Source organism: Onychomys torridus, chromosome 2 (genome assembly GCF_903995425.1).
Source record: "Onychomys torridus chromosome 2, mOncTor1.1, whole genome shotgun sequence".
NCBI classification, from domain to species: domain Eukaryota; kingdom Metazoa; phylum Chordata; class Mammalia; order Rodentia; family Cricetidae; genus Onychomys; species Onychomys torridus.
In genome coordinates this window covers 164,943,078-164,968,580 of record NC_050444.1, presented here as the reverse complement: position 1 = coordinate 164,968,580, position 25,503 = coordinate 164,943,078, and the positions used below count along the sequence as shown (strand labels likewise).

Sequence of the window (25,503 nt, the reverse complement as noted above, 5' to 3'; positions counted from 1 at the left end):
CATCCTTCCTGGACTTGGCCCTCTGTGCAAACCTGGGCCAGCCCCACTGGCCAGCACAGTCTCTAGACTCTATCCTCCTCAGCTCCATGCTGAGCATGACTAAGTTCTGTGGCTCAGAGGGGAAGGTGCTGTAGACCGTTGGTCACTCTTGGGGAGGGCACGGGGTGTAAGTGTGATGACCTGAGCAGTTTTGTCTCTCTGGAAGGATGATGCAGTATACACTGCAGTCCTGAGCCAATGCCCTCAGTGACATGTGTAGGTCCTGCCTGTGATTGTGGCCTGTGAGGTAAGTGGCCACTTTCTCAGTCCTCATCTTCAGCACCTGCCACTCTTCCTGGCGCATTGCTGGCCTGCGGCACGTGCAGCAGCGAAGTTCCAGGACGGACTCAGTGACAGGCAGTGGGTTCTGGTCCCTGTACTCTGCTGTGATATCTTGTCTGTCCACACTAACAGACTCTCTGTTGAATATTAATGCCTTTATAGAACACAGTGTTCAGCGGATGGAGGTAGGCAGACCAGGATCTAGAGATAATGTTCTGTGAGTTCTGTGCTAAACACACATGGACCTCCAGGATGTGGAGGTGAAGGGACAGGTCTCTTGAGCCTGGTAGGGAAGATAGTTGGTAGTGGAGGACTCTTGTGGTCAGTCACAAAGGTGGCCCATATCCCCAGCCAGGCCTGATGTGGGGACTGGCTCCTCTGTACAGCCAGGAGGAAGGAAGGCCAGCTCTTCTATATGCTTGGCCACACCTTTCTTTGGGACTGCTGTGGGGTGGGTTTGGAATGAATGCCCTTCCCATCCAGTTCAGAAGTAGCCTAGAGGTAGAATGAGTGATTCTATAGATGGACAGAGTCAGCTAGGCCTGCCTCAGTTTCCCAGGTCCTACTTTCCTCTTGGCTCCCAGTTGTTGCCACTGGAGTATTGGGATGGTTCCACTCACCTTGTTTACTGGCGAATGCCCCATTTTGTGCTCGCCATGACAGTTTCCACCAAGAACCAGCACGAGGAATGCCAGGAACCTCCAGGATTTTATTTATTATTGTTTTGGATAGAGTAATCTCTCATCTGATGTGTAACTGAGCATGGACTTGACCTTCTGATTCTTCTGCCTTATGTCTGAGCACCAGGACTATAGGTATATAGCACCACACCCAGTTTACATGGTGCTAGGATGGAGTCCTGCATGTTCCTGAATGCTGGGCAAACACTTTACCAACTGAATTCCATTAAAGCCCAACTACTCGATGTTTTAAATAACCTTTTCGTGCCTAGGATGTTTTGCCTGCCTATATGTCTGTGCACCATGTGTGTGCAGTACCCACAGAGGCCAGAAGAGGGCATAGGCTTCCCTAGAATGGGAGTTACAGAGGGTTGTGAGCTGATATATGGGTGCTGGGAATCAAATGTGAGTCCTCTGCGAGAGCACCCAATACTCTTCACCACTGAGACATCTCTGCAACTTCACAACCGATTATTTTTTAACTTAAAATTTTAAAAGAGATTTGTTTATTTTTAATGTGTATGAGTGTCTTGCCTCAATGTATATTTGTACACAACCACATACGTGCCTGGTGCCTGTGGGAATCAGAAGACGGTGGTTGGATCCCCTGGAATTGGGGTTATTGACAGCTGTGAGCCACTGTGTGGATGATGACGATTGAACCCAGGTCCTCCTCTGCAAGTGCAACCTGTGCTCATAACTACTGAGCTAGCCCATCAGCTTCACAGCTAGCTATCTTCAAATGAATATTTTAGAGTTAATTTCCAGGCCAATCTCTGCATCTGTGTATGTAAAGGACCAAATTCAGGGGAATTTGGAGGTAATCTTTGAGAGGCCTCTGTTTCAGGATTGACAAGGGCCAAGCTCTCTCACAAGATTTTTACATGATGAATGTCCTGTCTCCAGCCAGTGCTCAGTCCCTGCCCCCTCTCCCCACTTTACCCTCTTTTCTGTAAAGAGAAAGTTCTAGGCTGTGCTTCCTGCTGTGGGATGTGGTGGATCCTTTAGGGAGCCAATTACACAAGGAGAGAGCAAGCATGTTTATTTTTATGACACTGTTTCAAAACCCGAGAAATTGGTGATGGAATGGCCCCATTAGGTCCCCAAAGCTGTGGCATTATGCCCACAGGCTTCCTGGGCCTTTGCCTGGCTCCCAGCATCTGGCTTGGGCTGGTGGGCTGATTGGCTCGGATCCCACCCATGAGGTCACTTCAAGCCCCTGCTAAGGCCTCTGCTCCCCCACCACCCCCATTCAGTACTTTCCAGCCCTGTCTGTTTCTCTCCATGGAGCCCAAAAGTCAGACAGATGGAGAGGCAGACCAAAGCTGAGTTTGTGCTAGGGTGGGCTAGCTGCAGGCCAGGCAGCCCATGGCTCTGGTTATGTAGAGTTGGGGAGCTGTCTTGTGTGTGCTGAAGGGCATGAGTACAGGAGGAGGCAATCTAGACCCATTCCCAGACATTCAGGATATCAGAAGGCTGGGGTGGGGTCAGGTGGGACATGATGAAGCAGGTTTTGCCTTGGAAGAGTGAGGAGAAAAAATGTCAAATGGAGTCTTGTGAGAGAAGCCCAGGAGGGCTGAAGGAGGAGGAGAGGAAGAGAAGAGAGAAAAGAGGGGGGGAGGGGTTTCAAGCAGAGGGGAGAGAGAGGGAGAGAGAGAGAGAGAGAGAGAGAGAGAGAGAGAGAGAGAGAGAGAGAGAGAGAGAGGAGAGAGAGAGAGAGAGAGGAGAGAGAGATTCTTATCCCTGCTTACTTGGGAAGGTGTATCAGGGACTCACTGATCCTGGCTTTCGCTAGTTCCCCCAAGGTGAAATATGGGATCTGGGTAGGGAAACAAGTCCCGGGGGCTGGTGGGAGGGGCTGCAGAGGCAGCGTGGTCCTCCAGCTTGGAGCATTGGAACATTCTGGACAAACATTCTCGATTTACATGTTCATGGAGGAGGAAAGATAGACCACAGGAAGGACGCCTCTACATGGGAACTGTGTGTAGAGTCCAGTGTCTTGGGGAAGCCTGGTCAAGGAGGACATTCCAAACCCAGAGAGACACAGGGAGAATCTTGGAGGAGGCCCTGGAATCCAGAGGACAACAGCCTGGTCAGGGCAATGCAGTCCTCCCTCATCCACGTTCTCAGGATGCTACCTAAGCCCCAGTCAGGCGGTTCTGCTGCCTCCCGCCCTTAGACGACACTTGGGCCCTGAGCTCTCATCCATCACCCATGCTTCTCAGGACTGTCACCAACCCACTGTCATGAGCTTGGGCGGTCATCATGCCAAAGCTTGTGCATGTGAAATCGGGCTGAGCTCCTGAGGTGTGAGATGGTGACCCTACCAGTGGGAGTCTATGGAAGTTTCCAGTGGAGCTGGGCTTGCAGCTTCTGCTCTCTCTTTGTGGGGCTGACCCCGTGCAGTAGTGAGGCTGATGTCTTGCTCTCAAGGCAGCAAGTGGAAGGCACAGCATGGGAGAGTGTGTTTCTGTGCCTACGAGTGTGTTAGGTGCATGAGTTCATGTGCATGCATGCCTGTGTGTGTGTGTGGTGTGCATATGTGTGTGTCTTGATGTGTGTGTGTGTGTGTGTGTGTGTGTGTGTGTGTGTGTGTGTGGTGTGTGTTGGTGTGTGTGTAGTATCTATGTCTGGTTGTGTGTGCATGTCTTGGTGTGTGTGTATCTTGATATGTGTGTATATGTGGTGTGGTGTGTGTGTGTGTGTGTGTGTGGTGTGCATATGTGTGTGTCTTGGCGTGCATGTGTGTGTATATGTGGTGTGTGTTGGTGTGTGTGTGGTGTGTATATCTTGTGTGTGCATGTCTTGTGTGTGTATATGTATGTCTTGATATGTGGTATGTGTTTTTATGTGTGTGGTGTGCATATGTGTGTGTGTTTTGGTGTGTGTGAGTATGGTGTGTGAGTGGTGTGTGTGTGTGTGTGTGCGTGTGTGTGTGTGTGTGTGTGTGTGTGTGTGTGTGTCTTGGGGTGGTGTGTGTCTGATGAGTGTGCATCTCAGTGTGTGGTGCTGTAAAGGGTGTAGGTTGTAAAGCACCAGTGAATGTGAAAATCACTAGTTCCTCTGCATCTGCCCTCTCCATCTACAGCCAACCAGCAGTTCAAATACTTTAATTAACAGACCTCTCAGCAATCTGTTGAGGTCAGGGAATATCATTAGCCTTACTTCACAGATGGGTAAACTGAGGCGGAGCAGGGCTAAGCAATTCTCTGAGGTCTTGCAGAGTCAGCAGAGCAGTACCTGAGGATACCAGCTGAGTTCACCTAACATCTAACCCGAGTCCATCCACCACAGCCTATCTGGGGACCAAGGCTGCTCTGTGCTTCTGCAGGCCCAAGGGGCTGAGCCTGCCCTAGCTGGTGCCATTGTTACTCTCATTTATGTGGTGAAGGGGTGGTGTTCATGCAGTCTCTAGGGTTGTGGGAAATGGGGGCTCATGCCTGCCTCCTCCATCATCCCACTGTCCCTTCTACTGTTCTAAGCCATCCTGGGTCAGAATGCCAGACACACTAGGTAGGATTTATGTCCATGGCAACAGGCATGTTTGGGTTTCCAGAAAGTACTCTGAATCATAAAGAAGGACTTGGACTCAGCCAAAAGGAATGGGAACTCAGGTAAACTAATAGGAAGGCCTCAAACTCAAGCAAGCGCCCGTCTATGGCCACATTTATGGTGTATACCCCAGGGACGGTTAGCTCACCCCAGTCACCACTACACTCCAGTTCTAAACCTTCTTTTGCCATCCCACAGGCAGCTCTGCACCATTGCACGTCTACAGTCTGTCCTGCTGGTGACAGTCCAGCTTAGCCACTTCCTGTGGATTGGTTAGTTCTAGACTTTTCATATAAATCTTGGACAACATTTTCAGCCTGGTTTCTTTCATTCGGCGTGGTGCTTCTGAGGGTCACTCACACTAGCAGCAGGAACTAGGGACTGAATGGGGGTTGTGCCTGCCTCTGTGGCAGTCTGTGCCCTGCCCAGTGCTGTTTCACAGGCGCCTTTGTTGGTGGATGTCCAGTGATGCTGTCTCTGGCTGTTTTGAGTGGTGCTAAGGTGGACATGTATATGCAAATACAATTCTCTGTTTGCAGTTCTTTGAGGTACAGACTGTTTTTCTTGTTGCTCTGACCAACTACTTGACAGAAACAGCTTAAGGGAGACGTTCATTTTGTTTATGGTTTGGGAGAGTGTCATCCACCGGAGGAGGGGACTCTGGAGGAGCAGAAAGGAAATGGGGAACACTCTGGTACCAGGACACTATAAACTGACTCTAGAGGCCTTTCGCCAGCCAGGTCACACTTCCTAAAGGCTCTACAGCCTTCAGAATAGTGCCATAGGCTGGAGGCTGAATTCAGAACATGAGCCTTTGGGGGCATTTCAGAGTCACACTTGGCTTCTGTCTTAGATGGGGATTTCCTTGTTCTTCCAGGACAAGGCACTGCCTGGGTTGCTACTTGATCCTTGTGTGTTTCCAGGATCCCTCTGAGCTCTGCAAATGAAGCTTCCATCACTCACTGGAAAGATGGAAGGGACTGGAGTTGGTGACTTTTTGAAGTATATGATTCTGATCAGTGACAGTTCTAGCCAGGCCAGGTCCCTGGACTATCCCACTGCAGACAAACCCTAACTCCTGAGCATCTGCATTGGTGCACAGGCTCAGAGTGGCTTTCCTCTCCATTTTCTTACCTAACCAGTCCCCTGGGAGGGAAAAGGCATTTTATAAGCTCTCTGCTAAGCAGGGATTAGGAGCCATTTGGGGAGTGGATTAGTGCAATTGCCCCTGGGATGAGTCCTACTCTTCATGACTTTTGCTTTTTCCTCATCCTGGACTTTAGTGCTGAGCCACGTGGTCTATTGAAAGCGCGTAAGCTGACACTGATCCTTTTGCTCAACACTAGCCTGGACCCAGGGTAACAGGGAACCTGTGACCCAGGCTCCATGGCGAACCTGCTGCTTCCCTGGGGATACTCTGGCTTGGGAGCCTGCCTGTCACTTTCTGTTTAAAGCAGCTTTCTAACTGACTGCTTTGCACTGCTTGGTTCTCTGTGGGCTCTCCACAAACTGCCGGCCATGGCATCGCCATCTGTGTCTCTCCCAGAGATGGGACAGGGGTCTTCACTTCCTGCCTTGAACGTTGGTAGGTTTTGACTTCAAGAACCTGCTGGAAGATCTCCTCAGGAGAAGTACAGGAAAGAAAGAGCAAGCCTCAGTTAGCTGGAACAGGCATGCCCCAGTTAACTAGAACAGGCTTTTACAGTGTGTTCTGGGGCGTTCCAAAATGTTCTGGATGTTTTGTCTCTTCCCTTACAGAGAAGCAGGGAAGAGAATGAATAATGAAAAAAAAAAAAAAGGTAGATGTTAGGGGCTGAAGTTTTCCCAAAACATTTCTCAGGGAGGCCCAGCATGCAAAGTATTCCAGCTAGTGTCTTGAAGCCCTTTCCTCTTCCTGAGGGGTACTCATGGCCGCTTTGCTGTAGATCACACCTTTCCCAGACAGTTCCGTTGTTCTTCACAGTGGATAGAGCTGAGCTGGGCTGCACCTCCTACAGAAGAAGCAGAACGGAGGCACAAAGAACGGGATTGGCAGCAGTGTCCGTATCACAATGATGATGTTAACAACACAGCAGAGCAGCGCTGGGCCTCAGCAGGGGTCAGATCGCACGTTCCACTGCACACACATCCTCTTCTGTGCTCCTCACCCCCATCCCAGGCCTTTAGTGCCTTCAGAGCCTTCAGAACCCAGCTCTTCCCCAATGCTGAACGCTGCTTGGTCCCTCAATTCTTCCCCAGCATGCTTCCTAACTCTGAGTCCCCATGGCATCTCTGTCCATCCAAGACTGCTAGTATGGAGACCAGGAAGTCAGGAAATCCCCTTAGCTCTGATTCTAAAGCCTATCACTTGTCATCAATTCTGCAAGTCGAAGCAAAAAGAGAATTCCTGGGTATTCAGGAGTGTGATTAATGGGAATGTAGTATTTGGGGGAAAGTTGATGAGGCCCAATTGTACTGTAATGTTCCTATCCACAGGCTGCAGACTGCTCCATCCTGCTCTCCCAGGCGTTGGTGAAAACAGACTTGGAAGCCAGTGCTCTATCACCATAGTGCCAAGGCCCCTGTCACCTGGGTGCAGTCGATTCTGAGACTCAGAACTGCTGGGAGCCCTGTAACCTCATGTATGTACTCAGTGGCCTGAGTGGCCTGCCATTGCAGCCCGTGTTGTGTGTGGTGATCAGGGGCCCTCAAACTGGCTTGGAGTAGACCAGTCACTTCCAGTCACACTGGCCTCCACAGTGGACTTTACTTCAACTAGTTTCCTCGGGGACTGTTGGACCCTAACTCATCCCAGCATGAAGGGAACTAAGGTATGGTAGCAGCAAAGTCCACCAGCCACAGCTGCCTCAGTCCCAAAGGCCACAGGCACACATAATGAGTCTAGATGGAGCTGGTCTCCCAGCCTCAGTTCAGGGCAGTAGACTGACACCTTTTTCTCATAGAGGCCCACATGGAGGTGGATGGTTTGTTTTTCTGTATTTGCTTCAAGCTCACCCCCTTGACCTGGAGCCCCAGGAGAGATTGCCAGGTAGACACCTGAGAATCCAGGGCAGAGGCACTTCCATGGAGGACACAGCCATCTGGGGTTGGGACAACAGGAGTGTGGCTGGTTCCCCGGTGTGTGCCCCTGTCATGTAGATGATGCAGGAGAACTTCAGGTCCCACTGAGATACTTCACTGCCTTGGAACTGCAAGTGTAATCAGAAGCCAATACTTACTGTTTCCTCTCACGGCATCGGGAGCCTGATGCCCAGGGTGAATCTGGGCAGCTTTGGCTCAGGTTCCTACCTGCAGGGCTCAGGGTCCTTCCCAGACTCAGGGTCAAGGAGACGCTGAAGTAGCTATGCCACGAGGATACAGGACATGGTGTGCAGGCCATGTCTTCCTCTCTCTCTCCTGCCCATGTTTTTGGATCTCTGGCAGAAAGTTTGGTGCAAAAGAAAGGCTTGCTTCGTCTCCGTCTCCACAGGCCTATTTCTGTCTCACTGTCTGCCTCTGCTCTCCCTTTTTTGACATTCAGCATTTTCAAACACAGATTTTGCACAGATCCAGTGTGAGTCACAGAGCTGTGTGGCCACATGGAGAATTCTGGAGTGCAGGCTCTAGGGTCTGTCTGCATGTAGACTGGGGAGCCCCACCCCTTTGATGGGGACAGGGACAGGGATGTGTGACTATCAGAGCTCTGTCCCTCCTCACTGTTCTGAGCCAGCACTGGGAGCACCCATGCTAACCCCCTCATTCTGACAGTCACTGTAGCTCCTGGGGTCTGGGACCCTCAGGCTTCATTACAGCCAAGACAAGCAGGGGACAAATAATGTCACACAGAGAGCTATGGTGGTCATAGAAAAGGAACGTGGACCCACATCCACTGGAAGAGAGTCATGTTGGGCAGTGGCCAGGGTTCCAGAGAGTTTAGCTGCCCTGTTTGCACAGTCGAGATGTACCACTTTCCTGCCATGTCCTGTGGGTGACAGCACAGGGGTCTATAAGGTTCAGCCACATAGACATGGCTGAATGCTGCACGGCCAACTTCTATCTCAATCCTCTGGTGGTTGAGGGACTAGTGTGTGACAGAGACATTTACCTTGGGCAGGACAGCCCAGGGACTTGAGCCTCCCAGGATCTGAGGGAAAGAAAAGACCTCTTCAGGCCAGTGTGCCTTGTGCCAGAGACCAGATGCTTCAGAACCCCACAGTCCACAGTGGGCAGTCGAAGGCAGCTATGTTGCTGGCAGAAAAGCTGGGGAGAAGCCACCAGGGGCTGCATCACCATGGTAGGACTGACTGAACATCTTCCCTATGGCTCAGACGCCTGTGTCCAGGGGAAAGCCTTGCCGTGTCCCTTACAAAGACAGCCAATCTGAGGCCACTCACTGGCCATTTCACGCCTCCTCCTTGGCTTCCCAGACACTGACACCCTGTACAGGGAGCTGCTTTTCTCTGGTTTCTCATTGCCATGGAGACAGAGGCAGGCCTCACCTCCTTGTTTCATTTCCAGTGCCTCGGTCTTAGTCATGCTCCTCCGACTTCCTTATCTCCCATACACTTGCTTGTTTGATTTAAAAAAAAAAAAAGTTCCAAAAAAAGATGATTTGTGTGAAGGGAATGAAAACTGAGTTTATTTACAACAAATCAGTAGAATCCAAACTTTGGCAAAGAACTCCAGAAGAGGCCTCTGGCAGCCTACCTCAGCATACATGGTGGGTCATGGAGTATGATGTTTCTGGTCCAGCTCACTTGAGGAGGCTCTGACCTGGTTCTGGCCTCTTAGGTCCAGATGCCTACTTGGGCAGCACCTCTCCTCACAGATGTAAAGTTGCCACCACTGAAGGGACTTTGCAGAGCCACCCACCAGCTCCAGAACAAGGACAGGAAGGAAGACTTAGTCCCCTGGGGCATCCAACTCAGAAAGTGCTGGGCTTAGGGATGTAGGAATGAGAGTCTCAAGGTGAATAGGTGGCCCACTTGCTCGTCCTCTGAAGGCACAGACACCCTCAGACATGTCATCTCCAGGTCAGTCTGCTGGAGAAGCCAGGCATCAGGCCATGTGCTAGAGCTCATGGGTGAAAGTGTTATTGAATTTGCCCAAAGTCAGGAGGACAGCTACAATGGTATTAGCTCCAGAAGTTAGAAAGAGAAGAACCAAAATCGGTGGTCAGAAGGGCCACTGATGCTCTGTGTCATTTTCCCAAGGTGAGCAGGTGACAATCTGGCCACAAGGCTTTCCAGAGCACAGCACTGGCTTGTGACTAGATTTTATAAGCTGAAGAGGGCATGTCCAGGCAGAGTCCTGGCTGCCCCAGGCTGACCTTCACCCCACCTCAACTTTCCCAGCCTCCAGGGCCAGGTGGCTCCATCTCTGCCCAGGGTAGAGCAGCCATGCCTCATGGCTTGCCCACATTTGTGAGGGACTGAGTTTACAGGACACCTCCTAGAGAAGACCCTGGAGTTCCTGACCCATACCTCCTACACACCTTTCTGTTTCTTGGCAGAGGCAGCTAGGCCAGCAAGTTATTCCAGAAACATGGAGAAAACATTCTAGAAGCAAGAATGGCTCCCCAGAGGGCTGGCTGCCCGGCACTTTTCTTGGCTTGCCAGTTCCTGCCTTCCAGGTTCCAGTTCCAATGGGTTGTCTCTGGCCATCCTGCCCCTGGGCCTGCCATGTTCTCAACTTACCCTCCTTGTCTGTGGGGTGCTTAGTTCACCTCTGGTGACTTACCCTGTTCCTCCCACAGTGACAGGAGTCTGAAGAGTGTATGGCTTTGTTGGTCTGCTTTTCTTAGCTCCTGCTGCCAGCCTCATACCCTGCTCATCCCTAATGATGCCTAAACATGGTGTGCTGATCACATGGGTGGAGAATGGAAGGCAGAGAAAAATCTGTGAATGTGTATTCATCCAAGATGGGAGGCAGGTTGGGAAAGTGGAGGATAGGGAGGTCAACGCCATGACAGCTGGCATCATAGGTGGGAGGGCAGGATGAAGGTGTGTGCAGACCCCAGGCTAGAAAGGGAAGCATAAGCAGGGTCACACAGAAAGCTGGGGCAGTTCAGAGTAAACAGTGGTGTCATTGTAGGATAGATCTGTCGAGGAAATGAGCTGCTCATGGTGAGGATGAATTCCTCAGAGGAGGTGAGTAAGTCCACGGCTGGCATGTGGCAGGGACAGCATGCATGCAGTCTACCTAGGCTGTGACCTTGTGCAGGATTTTTTCCTTTGTAGGAACCCAAAGGCAGAGGGTTCCAACCTCACACCCAGCTTCCACCATGCCCATTTGTAATAAAGGGAGCCTTCATGTGAAAGAAGGAAGCCTCCATAATGCTTAGATGGTGGCCTCCTGTTCCCTTTCCTAGAAGGAATTCCACTCTGCTTTTATCTGCCCTGCTGGTTAAGCCAAGATGACAGAATCGGGGGGGGGGGGGGGGGAAAACATTATAAATCTCTGAGGTCTGACACCAGAACTCACCAAATGGCCTTAACACATGGGGATAGCTCATCTTCCTGGGATGGGTGGAAAGGTAGTGCGGTAGTTAACAGGCAGCAGCATGTATGCATGCAGGCCGTGAGCAGGTCCCCAAATCGATGGTGGCTAGTTCCTTCTGCAGCCACATTGCTCTAGTTGGGTCCAAGTCCACAAATTTGAACACACAAGGCACGTGGTGGGCAGTGCTCCTTGTTTGAGTGGGATGCAGGTTTTCCTTTGCATGAGGTGACTTGGACTTAGCAGCCCCTAAGCAGCTGATTGACACTTAACCCCCATCCAGCAGGAAAAGCCCTCCAGCAAAGTCTGCAAGGTGGTTTCCAATGAGGGGGTCTGGTTGACTTGCTCACTGAGTTTGTGGGATTTATTGGAGCAAATGAGAAAGAATAAAGTCCTAGGGCAGTCTGTAGAATATGTTAGAGCTAAGTACCCAGGCAGCTTGTTCTGTGAGCCTCTGCCCTTCTGGACCAGGATTGTGCTTTACCAGCCCCTCTGTTGCCTGGAGAACTACCACAACTGAGATGTCTTGATAGAACAGACATTAACCATGTGCCATGTTACCCAGGTCAGGTGTCTGGGTGTGGCTCATCTGGGTGCTGTATTGGGCTGAGGTCAATGTTTGGGGCCAGGGGCATAGCTCAGCTGAGTACTATGGAAGGCTGAGGTCAAGGTCTGGAGTCAGAACATTGGCAAGGCTCAGCTAGGCACTGTGTAGGGATCCATCTTGGTAAATGGGGCTGTGGTCTCAAGTGCAGTTTGACAGATAAGGGTGGTGACCAGACTGATGGTGTTGGAGGTGAGTAGCATCTTGAAGGCTGGTTGAGTCTGTTTTATGAAAGCTGTCAGCACCTCTTATGGCCCTGACACTGGGCTGTTCCAACAGCCACTGTTGCCTTACAGTCAGCGGGGAATTCAGCTGCAGCAAGATGGACTTTGCCATCGCAGGTCATGCTCACTTCCATAACCACAGGTCTGCTGTGATCTATCTGTTCATTGTGAGCAAGGCATGGGTCCTGCCTCTTCCACAGGAGGGGGTCTGTGTAACACGTGAACCAGGAGGTAGAGACTCCTGGTGACTCCATGTGTCCTCACCACCTTGGGCAGTTTGTGAGAGGTCATGCTCATCCTCAGTGGTAACTGCATGTGCAGCCCCAGGTCAGGAGCACCAGCATAGGGATCCTCGTGTTTTCTGACTGGACTAGCTATTGTTCTTGCTCCATTTCGCAGCCCAGAGATCTGACTCACAGGCAGGCTTAGCAAAAGCCTGAACTCTGCACTTGGGTGTGCCTCGCCTCCTGGAGTCCTATGGAACTCCTCTTATGTCAACCACCTCCCTTGATGACCCAATTCTTGGCAGAGTCTTGGTCTTCAGGGTTGGCATGCCCTCGGGGCCTCCTGTGCCACAATCCTCCTTTTTTACCTAGCTGTGTCTGCTGCCTCTCAAACTCTGGGGGGTGAGTTGTGTGTTGTACTTCCAGCTTTCACCACAAAGACCCCTAAAAGCCAGGCACTAAGTAAACAGATGATGGGAAAATGAGTGAACAGAGTTGCCATATATCCTCAGCTTTGTCAGGGCACCTGTCACAGTTGCTTCTGTGGCTGTGGTAAGACCAAAGCAATTTGTCTTGTAAAAGAAAGACTTTACTTGGAGCTTACAGTTTCAGAGGGTCAGAGTCCATGATCATGGACAGGGGAGCATGGCAGCAGGTAACAAACATGGTGCCAGAGCAGTGGCTGAGAGCTCACATCATCACAGCCCACCCCCGGTGACACATTCCACCACCAAGGCCACACCTCCTAATCCTTCCCTAACAGTTCCACTAGCTGGGGACCAAGTATTCAAGCCTGTGAGCCTATGAGGCCATTCAAGCCACTCCAGCCCCAGTGGCCCCAAACTGCTGGGGCTGCCCTCATGAAGAGATGATCACTGTATGTTTGTTCCTCTTGTAGCTCTCAAGGCCAGATGCTAGAATCAAGCTGAGGGCAGGCACTCCTTCTGAAGATGCTGGGGAAAATCTTCCTGCCTCCGACATCCTTGATGGACACTGGCATCTTGGACACTCCCTGTCATATGGCCTCATGTCTCAATCTCTGCCTGTCTTCAGAAGGCTTTTTCCCATTCATGTATATCATGTTGTTTTTTTTTTTTCTGTAAAGATGCATATTGTCTTAAAACCATGTGTGTGTGCATGTGTGTGTGTGTGTGTGTGTGTGTGTGCGTGCGTGTGTGTGTGTGTGTGTGAGGGCGCATGTGCGTGTGTGTGTGTGTGTGTGTGTGTGTGTGTGTTTATGGACAGTTTCTGACTAATAATGGCTCAGCTTACAGTTTTTTTTTTCACTTTTTGATGGAGTGAAAGTTGTACACTTTCAGTAGAAACTGTTTATTAGATTTTGAGTTTGAAGCTTGGACTGGTGACAGGTCTTTCTGGAGATGCTCAGCAGTCACAGCCACTCCACAGGGTGCTATGTTATGTCACTCCATTGACAGAGTCTCTTCAAATGTGTTAAAATTATACTCATTTATTTTGGGAAGCACTGTTGTGGTGTGTGTGTGTGTGTGTGTGTGTGTGTGTGTGTAGGTCAGAGGACACTGTGAATGTGGATCCTGGATGGAACTCAGGGCTTCAGGCTCAGCAGGAAGTACCTATACCAGCTGATTTTTGCCTTAGGTTATTTCAATGCACTTTGACAGTATTTCCAACTTATAATGCACTTGCCAAGCCATGATCGTGTGTGTGTGTGTGTGTGTGTGTGTGTGTGTGTGTGTGTGTGTGTACAGGGAATTGGGTAGGGAAGAGAGAGATGTATAAAGGCTCAGCTATTAGGAGAGCACAGGCTGAAAAGTCCTAAGATTTTCAGCCCAGCAGCTGGAAAAAGTCTGGAGCTGCCTGTGCAACTCCTCTCTGCTGGCAGGGAAGTCCATCATCTCGGCTGGAAGGGAGCCCTCCATGCCATACCCTCTGTTCTTGCAGGTTCTGCACCAATTGGACAAGCCTACTCTGCCCTCACTGGAGAGGCATCAGCTTTACACATCTGTGGACTCAGAGATTCCTCACAGAACATCCAGAGTGATGTGTGACCAAAAGTCTAGGCACCTGCATTCCAGTCGCGTGGACACACCTTATCCTTGGCACCACTGGGTCCAGGGCCTCCCTGATAGGATGTGGCCTCATCTTCTCTTGGGCATGTCTTGGAAGATGCTGTTTCCAAATGTGGTCACAGTCTGAGGCTCAGATAGACATGATGTAATGGGGACACTGTTGGGCACAGTGCACACCTGCAGGAGGAGGTAGTGGCTGAGTAGGTTTTGGGGTACATCTTTGACCTGTATTTTCTTCCCACTCTGTGTCAGGACTTTAGCAAAAGAAATATTCTAGCAGAGTCACTGGTTCCACCATTAGCTATCATCTCTACCACTAATGTCTGCCTTCTGTATCTTGGGAAGCTATCTTTGAGTCTGATACTGACACTGGGTGTTGGCGCCTTCCTGGGAGACGAAGATTAACAACTATATTTGCAGGCAAACTGGCATTTTTACACAGACATAAAATCTGTTTCCATCCCAGTTAAATGGTGAAGTTCAATGTCGCGTGGCTCCTTGGGCTCCTTGACTCTGTTGTGGGTGTCTCTTCAATAGTGTTTTTATACGGACTTTTGGCTGAAGGGAGTGTAAATGGCCCATTTCTCTTCAGGATTACACTTTAGTGTCTTATAACCTGTGCAATATATGAGCTAAATAATGGGTCTTTGGCATCAGAATCTTGGTGGATTTGGAAATACAGCAAAGATAGACTTGTAAGTAGGTTCTGTTTGAAATAGAGTGTTCACCAGCACCCAATATTGGCTTAAAATCCTGGGGGGGGAAGAGTTAAATAAATCAAAGAGACAGGTGCAGTTTTTAGATTAAACAGCCCAACTCATACAAACTCCCTTTGTCTAGACTGGACAAACACGGAGTGTTATTTGAGACTCTTTGGTCAAATGCCCCACTGTTAACCCACAGCCCGCTAAATGCCCACAGTGTTTGGGAGAGCCCGTGTTTGGGCACCTCGGACAGTGTGCAAAATTGCCACAGACTGTGACAGGGAGGAATGCCAAGTGGGCCACACTCAGCATCCCTGTCACCAATCCCCAGCCAAGGAAAGGAGGCAGAGTGGCAGACACACCCGCACAGAATGCAGGCGTCTGGGGAGACTAAGGAGGTAGCCAGGGGGTCTGGGGAGAGGCCCAGTGGGCACTTTTCCTGCCTCAGGGACATTGGGAACCAAGCCTGCAGAAAGGCTAGATCTTGTCTGTGGTCCAGGCGCCTCTTCCTGCCACACATAGATCGATGAGCCCAGCAGGTGTATTAGCATAAGCTTAGAAGCTGTGCTGGGAGAGAATGCTTCTCCTGCCAAAGTTCTGCTCACATCCCTGGTTTGTGCACCTTAGAGATCTGTGAGCAGGAAGCTGCACACCTGGGATCTGGTAAATAGAGAGAGGAAGCCAGCACTGGTGGTCCAAACACCCCCACCCTTGTGATCTCTGTGCTAGCCTAGGCACCTAGCGATCCCTCTGCCTCCAGAGTCCAGCACCAGCTGCATCTATACCGACTGCTGGAGACAGAAATTTCTAAATAGAAAGCACAAAGAGCTGAGGTTCAGTGTCGCCTGCTGTGTGACCATAGGTGCTTGGCCTGTGTCTTTGGTCCTTGGGAGGTGTACCAGGTAGATTGACTTATGTTAAGTGCAGAGCATTTGCCTTGGCAAGGATAGACCAAGGCTCTCCTTTTGCCCACAGAGTTCTGAAGTATGATCACAAAGCCCACATTTGACTGGGCCCAGTCTGTCACATCAGAGTCATAGGCACAAGTGTCACTGATAAAGCGACTTTCCCATCAGGCCTGGAGTGATACTGGCACTATTGAGCTGGAAACCTCATTCTTGAAGGTCCCCAAGACAGGCCCTCAATGCCCATGAGTTTGTGAGATAAGAGGTGCTTTAAGGATAGGTGTGACTCCCACTGCCCATGAGAGCAAGCTAACAGGGCTGCTTTTCTGTGTAGTTCAGGGAAAACAGGGGTTGTGTTTTCTCCATTATATTCTCTACATAGAGCGTAGCAGCTTTCCTGAGACTACCCTGACTGACATTCTTTCCTGTATTCATTCCAGACATCTGATGGAACTGGGACACCTGCTGGGACTTGAACAGGGCAATGTGAGAATATCAAGGTCTCTGGCTACACAGACCTGGGAGTGCAATGGAAATCCAGGTCTAGGGGGAAGAGGAGCAGCACAGACTGGAGCCTAGTTATTCAAGGATTAACCCAGGCTGAATGAGCTTCTGCCTTAGGTGGGGCCCAGGATGAGAACGTGGCTCATCTTGGTTGTTTTGAGGGCAGCTGTGAGCAAAGTGTGGTTCTTCATTGAAAGAACTGGTTTCACTGCTCTTGGCTCAGTTCATTCCCAGGTAAGAGTTAGGGCAGATGCAAAGAAGCAGGCCAGTGCTAGGGAGTCATGCTGCCTTTGTAGGTGGGCTTGGGGACATCTGGTTAGCAAGCTGTTGGAGAGGTCAGGCTGCCGCTGGAATGCTGTTGAGGTGAAAACTCACAGGCCCACTCACATGTTCCCACTGTCCTGTACCTGGGAGCTTCTCCACTGCTTCAAGTTCTTCCTCTGAAGCCCTTCCAGGATGATGCAGAGCTCTGGCTGGGGCCTCAGAGCAGCTGAGCCTTAACCTTCCAGATAGACAGGCTTGTCTCTGTCTCTTGGAGGTGAACACCAAGGCTTAGAGATGTCCAGGCAGATAACTGAGACTGGAAACAAAGACTCACTTTGCCTAGGCCTGCTGGCTAAGGTTTGCCTTCTCCACCTGGGACTGTTGAAGAGGCTGCCAAGGTGGCAAGGGAAGAATAAAGGCCCTATTCCCTTGAAAAGCAGGGTACAATGATGGACTTGGTGAATGAATTTACAGACCACATCACAGGCCATTGTCTTTTCTGCCTTTGCTGCTTAAGTCACCATGGCAAGATTCAAAACAGTGGAACACCAGAGCCGACTAGGCTTCCAGCTCCCTCTCTGGTAGAACTTCCCTGGAGAGGTTGAGAACAGTGTCCTGGCTCCTGGCACTTCTATCCTGCATGCAGAGCTGTGATAGCCAGCCTTCCTGGGCACATTGCTAGTCCAGCACCAGGGGCTGCCAAATGCTCCAAGTTCATAAATCATAGGAAACAAGGACACAACCTTGATTCTCTGTGCTGCCAGTACATTCCTAATCCAATCGTGAGATGGAAGAGCAGCTCCATTTGTATAATTTCCTATGAAAAACAGCAGATCTTTGCATTTTAAATGCTGCCCATACAGCCTCTCCATGGGGATGGCCATGGCCTCCTTTTGATGGAACAAGTGTTGAACAGAAATGATATAAACAAGGCCTGGTGTGGCTACCTTCCTGGGGACATTTATTTGGGGGTCTTCTATTGCCTCCCTGTGACGATTTCTTTGAAATGGTGTGCAAGATGTCAACATGAGCATTTCATGATTTGTTGGTGTTGGGAACAGCCATAGTGCAACTAGAGAGGCTGATCTGTCTTTACTCTGGCTGACAGCAGAGCCCCTTCTTGGGCCTGTATTACCAGGACTCCATTCCTCCTGCTGCCTCTGCCCAGGTGGGAACAGACAGACCCAATGAAGGACACATGCTAGTAGTATATTAGTTTTTACTGTGGGGCATCCAGTCTGCCCCTCTCAGGCACAGAAACCCTTCATGGCTCTTAATCAGCCATCTGGTCAACCCGAGACAAACCTGAGAGACAGATCTGTGTGGTTAGTTGTTGCAAGCCTGTGTTTCAGGATTGAAAGCAAGTGTCAGTTGTATCAAAGGGCCCAGGCAGCCACGGGAACATGTGCCAAGTCTGAGAAGACCCTCTTCTTTTAGGGCTGACTTCTGTGTCCTCTGGGTCCAGCTTAAATGTGTGTTGGTGGCAAATGTCCATCTCTGAGGAGTCAGCAAATGCCATGCAGGGGCAGCTGACAGCTGATGGCTGCCAAGAGGGCTGGAAGAGCTGGTCTCCTTCAGACTTGTTCACCAAAGTCCTCAGGGACCGCTCTGTGGTGACTCTGTCACATCACCACAGCTGACTTAGTGTACTGAGCTGGACAACAAGTCCCACAAATCAAGTGTCTGATGCCAGCCAGAGTTCTTTCCATGTTGCACTGGAGGTCTTGAGTCCAGAACAAGAAGTCCTTGGAGCAACACACCTTCAAGGTTCTGGGTCATGGGGCTCCTTCCTGTCACTGCCAGTCCCTGGTGGGTCTTGGCCAGCAGCCTGGCTCCCACCTTCAGCTGTCCTGTGTCCTGGGTGTCTGCCTTTATCTTTTGAGGACACATGAATTTCAGGCCTCCTCGCCCTGAAAGCAGAGATCTTCCTTCTGAGCCACATCTCATTTGCAGGTTCAGGGGTTTACGAAAGGCATGTATTTTCCTGTGACTGGTCAATGTGCTACAGTGACATCATCATGTGGGGTCCCTGCTCTGTTCCTCTCTTTTGTTGCTCATTAACCTCCATGAGCATCTATATTCTCCAGCGATGATCCAGGAAGTCACAGGTGTGAACACCTTCACGGGATGTTGGACAGCAGGGGAACCGGGGTTGAGCTGAGCTGCAGGTCATCACAGTTCAAGGGCAGATTCCCTCTGCCTGCCCTGGCTTCCTCCAGAAATTTGTCTGACTCAAGGGAGCTGCATTCAGTACAGATAGAACCCTAACACCATGTCCAAGTTGCATCCTCCCTCCATATAAGCATACAAATGCATACAGTGCATACATGTGCATATAATACATACATGAATAAAACACATATATGCATGTACACACATATGCATACATAGATACATACATTCATATACACACATACTTATTCATACATATTGCATGTAGACATATATGCACACTCATACAAACACCCATACACGTACACAAATAACCATATAATCACTCATTGATATATGATTGCATATATATACATAAACATGTACATGTGTACATTTATACCCATATGTAAATTTATTATATACACTCATACATGTACATGTAAGATAAACATAACACATAAACACATAATATACATACACATATAAACTTGCACATATAAATATACACATGAACATATACATTCACACGTAAAAACACACATGTACTAATTTACACAGTTACAATATACATGCAAATGTTCATGCACATATACTCACATATAAACAAATGCATACATATACACATATAAATATACATTGGACATATGCACATGTTCACATATAGACACACGTGTGTAAACACATGATCACATGAGTAGACATATACTCTCACATGTGTAAAAAACATACATACGCATATGTACAAATGTATGCAGGCATATGTATACACATGCAGACATACACATATACACATGATCATATGTACACACATTCATGCACATTCGCACACTAACAAAAGTGTTTCTGTTTGTTTGTTTGTTTGTTTGTTTGTTTTTTGTTTTTTGTTTTTCAAGACAGGGTTTCCCTGTGTAGCTTTGCGCCTTTTCCTGGAGCTCACTTGGTAGCCCAGTCTGGCCTTGAACTCACAGAGATCCGCCTGGCTCTGCCTCCTGAGTGCTGGGATTAAAGGCGTGTGCCACCAACGCCCAGCTTAACAAAAGTGTTTGTAAACATGGCTTCTATAAACAAGTTAAATAAAACCCCATCTTAGAGCAGATGGACCGGCCCAGGCCTCTCCAGCTTTCTCAGCTGGTCATACATTAGGAATTTATCTTCTCTCCCAGGCCCATGACCTCAACACCCTGCCATGGATTAGGAGAGGATGTGTGAGGTTTACATGGATGCTGGGATTCTAGAATGTTCCTGACTGTCCAGCTGTGGTCAGGAAGTGGGCCTGGCCTGATTTGGGGCAGGAGATGTGTTGTTCATCTTCTCCCTCTGAAGATATGACAGGCACATCAGTCTCTATGACCTGGAATTGTCTCGGTTTGGGGTGTGTCCTGTGCTCATCTTCCCATTCCCAGATCCCGTCCCCAGGTCCCCAGATCCTCAGATCTCTGTCCCCAGATCCCATCCCCCAGATCTCTGTCCCCAGATCCCATCTCCAGATCCCACCCCCAGATCCCTGTCCCCAGATCCCATCCCTAGATCCCATCCCCAGGTCCCCATCAGTCACTGAGCACAGTCAGCCCCACTGGACAGATGGAGCCAGGAACAGAGCTGATTCCTGCATCAGGGCTTCCCCCTGGCCATGGTGTCTTGAGGACCCCATGCCTCTGTCTCTGTCTTTCTTCTGGTCTCTGCAGATTATTCCAGACATGTAGAGAATTATTCAATATTAGGAACCAAGATCAGGGCAAGTGTCAGTTCAAGGGCCCAAGACTCCTTGAAACCCATCACCAGCACCTGCCACTTAGCAGCACTGTAGGAGCATTTATTTTAGGAATCTAGGGGTGATTTTGCTACATCCTGTAATGATCTGTGCATCTCAGCTGATATTTGGAGATGATTGTCCCTTAAGTTACCAGGCACGGGAGGTACAGGAGCCTGCCTCCCCCACCTGCTGCAGTGTACTGATTTCATGTGATCCCAGGGGTGGGGAGCAATGGGGTGGGGGAGACTGGGGGTGGACAGCACTGTGGCGAGCCTTCTGGGCAACATCAGCTCAAAGCAGGGAATAGGGTACTCGTGTGTTCCACATGTGCAGACATCCTGATAGCTCAGCCCACAGCATGGCAGGGGATGGGCCGAGAGCTTGAACCTTCAACAGCAGAGCATCCTCATCTAGATTAGGTCTCTGGGGCAGCAGCTGAATAGCTGCTGGTGTACCAAGAGCTCATGGTTGCTCCTGGAGAAGACAGGGCTCTGTGCAGGCCTAGCACAGGGGAGCTCTGTAGCAGAGAGAGCACAGCCCTGCTCACTCTTCATTCATTCATTCATTCATTCATTCATTCATCAGCCTGCTTGTTCCCAGAGCACTGTGTGTGGGTGCTATGGGCACAGATGAATGGAGCCCCTAAGCCCTGATGAAGACAACAGCTAGAGAACCACAGAGAGCTTCTAATCAAGAGTTCCAGTGTCTTTTCTGAGCTGTTTTGGACCACAGAAGGGTGTCAGGGTATGAATGAACCCTGGGCCAGAGGCTGGAGAAGCAGACATCAGACAGGGGCAGGTTATGCCCTACTGGATTACGCTATCAGCAGGGCCCCTGCCCTCCCCCCTTAGCCTTGGGTGGGCAGAGAGACAGGAGGCAGATGTGTGGAGGGTATCAGGTGGAGAGGGGACTGTGGTATGGAGTCATGGTCTCTATGGACATCTGGTATCAGGGTCACTGCCTGGCTGAGTCTGTCTCTTTTACTTCCAGCAGCCAATCAATGCCATCCCTCACCATCTGGTTACAGGTGGTCTTCCCAGGGTTTCACAGGCTGCATTCTGAGCTCTTGGGACCCTTACCTGTCTACCCCTTACCCTAAGGGCAGGTTTGCATCTTGTCTCATGCCCAGAGCCTGGAGCAAGGCCCACACCCGAGAGTATGTTTGATTTCTATGTGCTGACCAAAGGCGGGCTGAGAGATGGAGGAGGAAAGGGAGGAAGGCTGGCAACAGTGCAGGTGATTGATGGGCTGGGGTGGGTGGAACTGAGGACCTCCAGTGGAATGACAGCTGAGAGAAGCACAGACACCACCATTCTCCGTCCTGTTCAGGGGAAACTATAAACAAGCCAGTGGTCACCTCTGGAGAGAAGAGACCTTCATTTGCCATTTCTCTTCATGTTTATTCTCTATGAACATCTCAACTCCTGAAGCTCATGGGCGATCCCTGGGCATATCATTCTGTGGAAGGGAAAGCTGAGCCTCAGGGTCATCCATTATGTTTCCCATCCTAGCCTTGCCATTCCGTGGGAGGGCCCACTCACTGCCCATCGTGAGAGTCCCCCACCCCATCCCTTATTCAAGAGTGACCAGGGAAGCTTGTACAGAAGGGCTGTGGTCCACAGTGCATTTTCTTCCCTAGGGAAAATCCCCAAGATCTTGTGGAGGGAACCGAGCATCCAGACCCATCTCTGACAGCAAAGGTGTAGAAACAGAGAATTCCCTAATCTGAAAAAGGTTTCAGAGACAATTACCAATAAATCAGAGGCCATGCCGGTGGGAAGTTAGCTGATAAAAGTGGTTAAATTGTTTTTCCCTTGCCAATGGATTGCCCGATTAACCACTGAATAAGCAATTTGTTGCAACTGAAAATACCTATTTTGTGATTTAATATCAAGGGAAGGAGGGGAGCCTTGTGTAGTCCTGTCCATGGGTGGACAATGGGCTGGCTTACAAGGACCGGGAAGTCAGAGAGAAGGCTGTCCTGGAGGGCAGGACTCTGCACAGGTCAGGAAAAGCGTGTGTACCGGGACCCTTTACTGCCTGCATCTTGGAATCCCGGCAGACACCGGTGGAGGGTGACAGAGAGACAAGACATGATGGGGGCTTCAGAGCTAGGCTTGGCCTCCAATCTTTACATGGGGAGAGGGGTGCACCCATCACTGGACTTGAGTCTGTTTCTTCAACCTGGGGATGAGGGCAGATAGCTGACCTTGTGCCCAGGGGCCATAGTATCTGGTGTGCCGAGAACTTGGCGTGAGAAACAAGTGCCCACTCTATTGTAAATAAATCACAGAAGCCATTCTGACCCTGTTCTCAGTCCTGACCACCTCCCAGGAGCAGGGCTTCCCCTTGTCATTCATACAGGAACCTGCTGGCTCTGGCATGTGGATTTGTGGGAACACATTAGACTGTGGTAGAACCATAGGCAGAGGCTGCCACAGGGTCTGGCAGAAAGGGTTGGAGCCTGAGAGAGGATCATGTTATTAGATCCCGTTTGTCCATACTTCTCTACTGGGTGGCGTTAGGCTCCCACCTTGACCTATAAAAATGCAGCTTCCATCTGCTTGTTGAGCCCTCAAGTCCTGGGCCTGGGGGACAATCCTTCATCTGACCCTATCCTTGATGCCAGGTCCATTTTCCAGATGTGGACATTGAGGGTTTAAATGGCTGTGAGCCACATGGTCCACAAGCAAAGTGGGACTTCCCTAGACCATCTCAATGCTTGTGTTACCATGTGTGGTGGAAAGAAGCCCGAACATGGAAACTGAATATAGGGGCATCTTTGCTTATGTTGGCACAGTTCTTCACCCAAGGAACCAGAACCATGGGGCAGCCACTGTGCTCTGAGCTGCTGACTAGAGTTGGCTTCCATCTCATGCAGAAGAACCACATGTGTTCACTATGCCGTCCAGTATGCCATGCTTGTAGCTGATCCCAGAAGCACCCAAAGGTGTCCTGTGGATGATAACAAGAGGCCATGGTCAGATAGCCTTCACATGGACAGAAGCAGCTTGAAGTCCAGGGCACAGTTCTGAGGCCTGTGTGTGTGCTAGGAATGAAGAAGGCGTGGGGGAGTCCTGTCCCAGCATGAGGAGTGTGAGGTTGACAGTGCTGTGACTCCTAGTTATAAAAAGGACTGAGCTAAGACCAGAAGCAAGGCACCCAGAGGCCCACATCAGGCCTTCCAGGCAGAGGGATCCACGTGGAACTGCACAGTGTCCAGTCACTCCAGAGCAGTCTCTTCCCTAGCCTGGGATGAGGCCAATGAGATCTACAATAGGGTCTTTAGATGCTGTGCACAAGGCAGTTAGCAGGGCCAGTGCTTACATCAGCTGATGCCCCTGCCTCTTAGTCCTCTATTACCCACTGTCCCTGGAGTGCTGAGCACACAGGGGTCCAGGAAATTACTGCATACTTGTCCAGAGAACATCCTGCAGTGCTAGGTCTGTGGGTTCACCTTGACCTTGAGCCTAAGGTGCTGGACAAGAATCCAGAAGACAACTGACATGCCCTACAGGCACCAGCACTTGGTATTGCAAGGCAAAAGCAGCCAACTGCACAGGGCTGAGTGCGGGGGTCCCCACTTCTCACTTCTTGGGCAGTCTCCCATCCCAAGTGGACCCCACAGATCAAGCCTCAGCTTTCCTTCCATTCTTCCCAGTAGATCCCCACTTGGTCTCTGAGACATCTTACCTCTACCAAAAACCTTTCAGGCTTACACAAGAAGATCTGAATTCACTCTAGCATGCTGACTGGATTCTCCTACATCCTGAAAGTTGAAACATCCATCTTAGCGGAGCCTGTAAGCCCCTGATCTACCCACCCATTCATCTGCCTGTCCATCTACCCATCCAACCATCTGCTCTTTTACTCATCTATCCACTAATTGTCCATCTATCCATTCATCTATCTATGCATCCATATATCAATCCATCCACCTATCCACCCACTCATCCATCCATGTATCCATCCTTCCATTCACACACAAGTCTACCTTTCCCTCTCTTCACCCACCTACACATCTGTTCCTCCATCCATGCATTAATTTACACACCCATCCACTCATACATGCACCTACTCATCTATCCATGCATTCACCCATCCATCTATCTATCCATCTATTCCTGCATACACCCATCCACCTGTCCATCCATTCCTCCATCCTTCCATTTACCTACATACCTGTCCACTGTGAGCCATGTGGTAGGGAAGAGAGGAAAGGACATGACCACTCAGCTCTAGAACATGCCTCACCACAGCAGGTGCTTCTTAAGTGGCTGCTGAATAACTGTATCGATTGAAAACGAATAAGCACGATTAACATTCCTATTAAAACATAATTAATATTAAACAAGAATCAAGGTTCCTGAGCTTTGTGCTTTACTATCCTGTGCAAGCTGCCTCTGTCTTGGCTCCTCATAGGTCCCCATACTCTCCAAGACTGTGAAGGATGATAAGGCCACAGGCTCAGGAGACAGCTGCATACCAGGTCACTGACTAGCAGTCATGAATTCAAGGGTACATGTGGTGCTTTGGGCAGGAAGAGCAACCTGGTCAGCAGTGGGGTGGCTTACGCCTTGCTCAGAGGCACCAGAACCCAAGTCGAGTTACCTGCAGGGTGGTCCTTTCTCCCCAAAGATGCTGTCCATAACACTGGGCTCCAGGAGACCGATTTACATGTGGGAACCTGGTTTCTGGGGGCAGGTTAAGCCAGGTTGCGCGGTCATGTTAGGGAGCATGCTCCACTTGCTCAGTATTCTTCTTTCCCACTTCTTTCTATTAAGTGCTTGTCTTTAAACATAGGTACATCCTGGTTTGTGTGGGTCAGGATCTCACCTGTCAACTTGGGAGGAAAACAGTTTACCCATGACAGGATATCCTGAGGAAGGCTGGATGACCTGTGGGGAAATCCCCTGGTGAGAAGGTGAAAGTCAAGGCAGCCATGACTTGCAGGAGTGGAGGTTCCCCTCTCTGTGGTCATTGCCATAGAGCAGTGAGTGAGAGGAAGATCAGAACATTCTGGAACAGACGGAGGGCCCCAGCAAAGGTCCTTCAGGGAAGAACTTACCTTGTGTCCCAGTGGCAAAGA

General features: G+C 50.0%; 1 protein-coding gene across 2 annotated transcripts in view; it reads left to right on the top strand.

Annotated features, from left to right (window-relative positions):
- Ajap1 (adherens junctions associated protein 1) overlaps nt 1-25,503 on the top strand; it is a 110,891-nt gene that overhangs the window by 14,899 nt on the left and 70,489 nt on the right. The window contains exon 2 of one of the 2 annotated variants that reach the window (XM_036179725.1): nt 7,029-7,174. The exons of the other annotated variant lie outside the window; for it this stretch is intronic. The gene's annotated coding sequence lies outside the window, so the exon portion shown is untranslated. The remainder of the gene's footprint in view (nt 1-7,028; nt 7,175-25,503) is intronic. 2 annotated transcript variants of the gene reach the window in all.